Here is a 7282-nt window from a genome sequence, read left to right on the forward strand (position 1 = left end):
AGATCGTTCAACCACATATATACTGTACATTAGACATTTAGGTACAGTACTATATACCCTATTAGCCAAAGTGCAGGATTTTTCTTCAGTATGCAATTGTCTAGAAGGCTTGTAATTTGTTCAGGTGCTTCTGTAAGGAAGAGTAATTTAGTGGAGTTTCTTGGGGTGGAACGGTTGCCCCTTTATTCCAAACTGTAACCTTAGTTACCGACTAAAGAAATAAGCCATAACAGTATGCGGCATGCATGAGCAGACTTCTTATTACCAATCTGCTTCATAACTTGCAGGCCGTCATCAGACCCTAAAAAACGACCTCCTGAAGCTGACCGAACTCAAACACTTGCTCAAAAAAACTCACGAGTTCTTTGAGGTACACGGGAGATCTAGCTGGAGATAACAAGGGCCACAATGAGTACACATCTGAAAGAACCCACCAAGTTTGTTCATCTTGGCCCAATGGTAACAATGGTTCAAAAACAATTAAACAATGCAAATGTTCCTAATATAAACATTACAGTGTTTACATTATTTGTTTCTGAAATAACAGTTAGATGCACATATAAGGTTATTTTAGGGTTATTGCAGGGATGGAAATAAAACTCCCATTGCAGAGCAGTTTGATCCATTCCTGGTTTTTAGTAAGACACGTCTGAGCTTGTTACATATACACAATTAAGCACATACTAAAACATGGAAAGGGGAAATTGCTATGCAATATAAGTCTTAGTTCCATGCTGGTATTTATTTTAATTTTGAAATATAAACCTCTTTTCACCTGGATTTGTAATTCTTTGAATCTTTTGTTCTATTCTTGTACAAACGCCTATCTTTATCTATTTTTATTTTTATTGACTTGTTCATTTAGAAAGAGGTAAATATACCTGATGAGCTTAATGAAGAAAGCAACGCTTTGCTGGAATTTGGTGGTGGTGTTGTTGATTCTAACTAGCAAAGCTCCCAAACTTAAAAAGATGAAAGATTAGGGTTGAGTCAGATCCCAAATTTATATTTGATTCATTACTAGGCATAATTTTGTTCCCATTGAGTGAAATGGACGATAGGCTGAATAGGCAGCTTAATGAAGTGAATAACACAGTGAATGACTAGTAAAAGGAGTACTGTGCACTTTAGCTGATACAATATACTGAGCCAGGGCTTTCTGTAATGATTAACTCCTGTGACAATCCTGAACATCTGTCCACAACTGGAGAGTGGTATCTCGGCTATGACACCAAACAACTAGGGAGTCCCTGCCATGCAACTGGGGGGGGGGGGGTCAATGCAGTGCAGAGCAGTAGTACAAGGGAGTGCCAGGAGAAATTCAAAGGAGAAAAATGCACTGGAGATATAATTATATGTACATGAGAAAAGTGCAAAATTACAGAGCAAATATACTGCGGTAGACTTTTAAAAGGGGGATAATGTTGTGCAACCTGGAGTTTTTTAAACCTCTGTATAGTCACACTGTTGAGATCTTCATGAGTTACTGTTGTTATTGTGTAGAAGACGGTATCCTTCGAGCGGTTGCTGTGGAGGGCCTGAAGAGGGAATATCTATGTGATCCACAGGGATATGGACACTGAGGGTAAAGACCATGCAAGAGTGAGGAATAGATTTTTGAAAAATGCATTTATTTTGTATATTATTTTTCTTCGTCTAACCATTAGCACCTTTATGCAAAATAAAATAACACCTTTATGCCTGCATACTTTTTAAATACTAGTTCTTACTGCAGGTACTATATTATATATATATATATATATATATATATATATATATATATATATATATATAGAGAGAGGCGCTGCTCTCTCTGCTCTTCGCTCTCTCTCTCTCGTGCTCTCCTCTCATCTCTTCGATAGAGAGAGTAAGAGGAGTAGAGAGAGCAGAGAGAGATGAGAGCTCTCTAGCACTCTAGGATCAAATGAGATCCTAGTTTATATGTACAAATGTCATGCTTTTGAACAAAAGGACAGCACTTTGTAAAACACCTGAACGGAAACATAGTGCTTCTACCATTCCAGTGTTGATAGGGGGTGGGTCCCCCCACCCCCCCCCCCCCCAGCCCCCTTGGATGTTTTCACAGTTTGTTGTGTTACAACCTGAAATCTTGATGCAATTAAATTTGATTATTTTTCTTTGATTTACACAACCTACTCAAAACTTTCAATGTGTGAAAAAATGGGGGAGTAAAAACAAATCAATTAAAAATAAAAACCTGAAAAGTCTTTCTTAGATAAGTATTCACCCCCTTTGCTATGACACTCCAAAATAAGCTCAGGTGCAACCAATTGCCTTCAGAATTCACACAATAAGTTAAATGGAGTCCATCTGTGTGCAGTAAAAGTGGTTCACATGATTTCAGATTAAATACATCTGTCTCTGTAAGGTCCCACAGTTGGGTAGTGCATTCAAAGCAAAGATACTACCATGAAGAAGACAAAGGAGCTTTCAAAACAACTCGGGGATAAAGTTGTGGAAAGGTACAATCAGGGGAGGGGTATAGAAATATTTCAAAGGCACTGAATATCCACTGGAGCACAGTTAAGTCAATCATTAAGAAGTGGAAGGTATACGGCACCACCCAGAATCTGCTTAGAGCAGGCCGTCCTCCCAAATTGAGCAGTCGGGTAAGAAGGGAATTGGTCAGTGAAGCCACCAAGAGGCCAATGACAACTCTGAAAAAAATACAGCATTCCATGGCTGAGATGGGAGAAACTGTCCATGTGTTAACAATAGCTGAGGTACTCCACAAATGTGTATGGAAGAGTGGAAAGCCACTTCTGAAAAAAGCCCATGTAAAATCCCGCTTGGAATTTGCAAAAAGGCATGTGGGAGACTCTGAAAAGATGTGGCAAAAGATTCTGTGGTCCGATGAAACAAAAATTGAACTATTTCACCTAAATGCAAAGTGTTATGTCTGGCGCAAACCCAACATAGCACATCACCAAGGTAACACCATCCTTACTGTGAAGTATGGTGGTGGCAGCATCGTGTTATGGGGATGTTTTTCATTGGCAGGGACTGGGAAGCTTGTCAGGGTAGAGGGCAAAATGGATGGCGCTAAATACAGGCAACTCCTTCAGGAAAACCTGCTTCAGTCTACAAAAGACCAAAGACTGGGACGGAAAGATTCACCTTTCAGCAGGACAATGACCCCAAGCAAACAGTCAAAGCGACACTGGAGTAGCTTAAAAACAAGAAAGTGAATGTCCTAGAGTGGCCCAGTCAAAGCACGGACTTGAATCAGATTGAGAATCTGTGGCAAGTCTTGAAGATTTCTATCCACCAACGATCTCCATCCAACTTCACAGAGCTTGAACAATTTTGCCAAGAAGAATGGGTGAATATTGCACGATCCAAGTATTGACTCGGGGGGTTGAATACTTATCTAACCAAGACATTTCTTTTTTTTTTTAAACTGTTGTTTCACAATAAAAATTTGCTTGCCTCTTCAAAGTGTTGAGTAGGTTGTGTAAATCCCATTTAAATTCATCAAGATTTCAGGTTGATAACACAACAAACTGTGAAAATGTCCAAAGGGGGTGAATACTTCCTATAGGCACTGTATATGACATTTCTCCATTCATATTCCTTTCTGGGCTTACATGGGCATATGGTGGCATCTTGTAAGCCGTCTGCTTAACCATTATATATAGTATATAAGCTTATATATATATATATTCTTAAAATTTTAATTCTTGTAAACACACTACCCAGGGTTAAGTCCAGGGGTTAACAATATATATATATATATATATATATATATATATATATATATATATATATATATATATATATATATATATATATAATCTCCAATAATCTCCACTAACATGACTATTTATGATCATTACAGTAATTGAACTGGTTTGTGTATGTTACAAAAGGGGGGTTATAGTCAATTCACTCTTAGTTCGTTAGCAAAGAGTCGACCCAAGGGACTTTTTCAGCCTGAAAAAAGAAACAAGGACCAGGGGTCACAAATGGAGATTAGACAACGGGGCATTTAGAACAGAAAATAGGAGACACTTTTTTACACAGAGAATCGTGAGGGTCTGGAATCAACTCCCCAGTAATGTTGTTGAAGCTGACACCCTGGGATCCTTCAAGAAGCTGCTTGATGAGATTCTGGGATCAATAAGCTACTAACAACCAAACGAGCAAGATGGGCTGAATGGCCTCCTCTCGTTTGTAAACTTTCTTATGTTCTTATGTTCTTAATATGTCAGGATCACAATCAGATTAATGCAAGGTAAAGCATAATAATGATATTAAACTGCTCCAAATGGTGTTCATTATATTACACCCCTATGTGTAATGCTCATTTACAGATTCCGAGCCTCAGTCTACCCTTGCCCAGAGAACGCAACTGAGCAACATGACACAGTTACAGGAGTGAACACCCACCCATCTGGAGGATAAAAACATAGCAGGTTTGGTGTTAAACACTGTTCATTATTACCATATTCCAAATGCAAATATGTGTACTCAAATATGCAAGAACAAATACAGTATTAGGTAAATGCAATTATCTTACAATTATACATATATGAATCTGCATCAGCCAGAAGAAAGCAGTATCTATTCTAGCTATTGTTGAAAGTGTAAATATCCACCAGTTTGCAATGAAGCCACTAGGCAAAGCATTGTGTACTGAAGTGTAGGATTACAATCCATTATGTGGCATTGCTGCTCATATTTAATGATCACTGATGTGTTTAGGAGTAAGTAATGTCGAGGTTCTGGGTTCAGTTGCTCCACAGTTGAGTTATTATCATTTTTCACTATCTGCCTTCACTTTGCTTTGAGCTTGTCTGTTGAATCCCATGTGCCGGCACAAAACAGCCTTTCTCATCCATTGAAATCATGTGAAAATACCTTTTAGCTCTTCAGTATCCCACCTCTCTCTCGTGTGTGTATATATATATATATATATATATATATATATATATATATATATATATAATATGTAATGTTAGTCATGGCAAACATCAATAGTGAGGTAAATGTAAAAAAAAAAAAAAAGCACTATTTAAATGAACGGACGATTATGTAAATAAATGGTATTGTATTGATTTAAGGTCCTTAACCAAGCCGAGGAAGCTCGAACATGTGCAACATTGATCTGACCCAACAGTGCTTGATTGCTGAAACATGGTGCCCTGTCGCAGATATGGACACAATAAAACAGGCACTCCATCAGGGAATAGCGAGCACCCAGGACTGGCCTCTTCACATGCTGGGAAAATTAATGTTTACTGATGTGCAAGCTTGGAATTCTACAGAACTCTTAAACTATGTGCATACTAATTTCAGTCAGGACAGCCATGATTTAAAACATTTTTCTAAAAAAATATTAAAAAGTTAATATATTATCATCAAACAATATATGTCACCTGTTCTGTCCAAAAACCAGCTCGGCACATATATTATTGTGTGACAACAAATTCTGACCCATATATTATTCCAATTGTAAAGTAATTTTAAGCAAACATTAACTGGAGCTATAGCTTAAGCATACATAAATAAATAATGCCGCGGGATAAGATTAAATGCAAGCATCGTATACATCTTGCAAAGAGGTACAGTTGCAGGTGGGTTTCCTTGGTTAGATAGAATTTCTAGAGCTATTGAATTGTATAGGTTTTCCATTCCTGTTGGTTATTAGCAGCATTATTTCTACATTCTTTACAGCTCCATATACCATAATAACATGCCCCTTTCTGATTGTGGTGATGTTTGGGGACTGTGGACATGGGGCTATCATGTTAAGCTTTGCTGTATGGATGGTCTTCAATGAGACATCTCTGATGAAAAATAAGGGCAGCAATGAGGTGAGACAGATTCGCATTTCCACAAAGAAATAGGGATTATAGCAGTGTACTCAACTTTGGTCCTCAAGATCCATTTCAGTCCTGGTTTTTACTCCAAACATGTACTAATGTAGTTACTAGAAGCTGTTAAGAGGCAATCAACTCATTTAGAACCTGGTTGATATAAAGATCAGGACTGGAATGGACCTTTTAAAGTGAAAGCAAAATCATGCCTGTGCAATACTGGCACCTCCTGGTGCAACTTGACAATGGCCACCTGAGGGTGAAACGGGATAGCATGCTATTGATTTTATTATTATCTCAGTTTTAATGAAATTATATTAGGTTACAATTCTCTTGCCCCAAGCCCTTCATTTATTTATTTGTGCTTTTGTTTTAAGATAAGGACCATCGCTATGAACAAGCTAACTTTCCTGAACTCCTACAAAATGAAGATGTCAGTTGTTCTTGGTATTGCCCGGATGATGTTTCGAGTAATTATAAGCCTTTTTAATCACCTGTAAGTTAACATTTACATTAACAGGTCAAGAGGGGACTGCAGCTCGGAACTAAATCCAAACCTAATACAGAGCACAGAATTAACTTTAATTTTCATTTACATCACTTTTATTTGGAGTTCAAACACCTGCCATCAGCAGATTCAAATTGTATTGTATGTGCTCACGCTAATGTTGCTGATTTGAGTGAACGTCACCTTTAATTGTTCTATGGTCCATGGGTTGTCAGTTAACTGCTGATTTGAGGGGGCCCATCACAATAAAAAGCAAAACGTGAGGACAGGTGACAATGGAGGCAATGCAACAATGCAATAACCCTGATTTTCAATCACAGCTTTCATGCGTCTTGTCATGCTCTCCACCAGTCTTTCACATGTTGGGTGACTTTATGCCACTCCTGGCACAAAAATTCAAGCAGCTCGGCTTTGTTTGATGGCTTGTGACCATCCATCTTCCTCTTGATCACATTCCAGAGGTTTTCAATGGGGTTCAGTTCCGTAGATTGGGCTGGCCATGACAGGGTCTTGATCTGGTGGTCCTCCATCCACACCTTGATTGACCTGGCTGTGTGGCATGGAGCACTGTCCTGCTGGAAAAAACAATCCTCAGAGTTGGGGAACATTGTCAGAGCAGAAGGAAGCAAGTTTTCTTCCAGGACAACCTTGTACTTGGCTTGATTCATGCGTCCTTCACAAAGACAAATCTGCCCAATTCCAGCCTTGCTGAAGCACCCCCAGATCATCATCGATCCTCCACCACATTTCACAGTGGGTGCAAGACACTGTGGCTTGTAGGCCTCTCCAGGTCTCCGTCTAACCATTAGACAACCAGGTGTTGGGCAAAGCTGAAAATTGGACTCATCAGAGAAGATGACCTTACTCCAGTCCTCTATGGTCCAATCCTTATGGTCTTTTGCAAACCTCAGCCTGGCTCTTCTTTACTTCTCAT

Source organism: Polyodon spathula, chromosome 8 (genome assembly GCF_017654505.1).
Source record: "Polyodon spathula isolate WHYD16114869_AA chromosome 8, ASM1765450v1, whole genome shotgun sequence".
Taxonomy (NCBI): Eukaryota; Metazoa; Chordata; class Actinopteri; order Acipenseriformes; family Polyodontidae; genus Polyodon; species Polyodon spathula.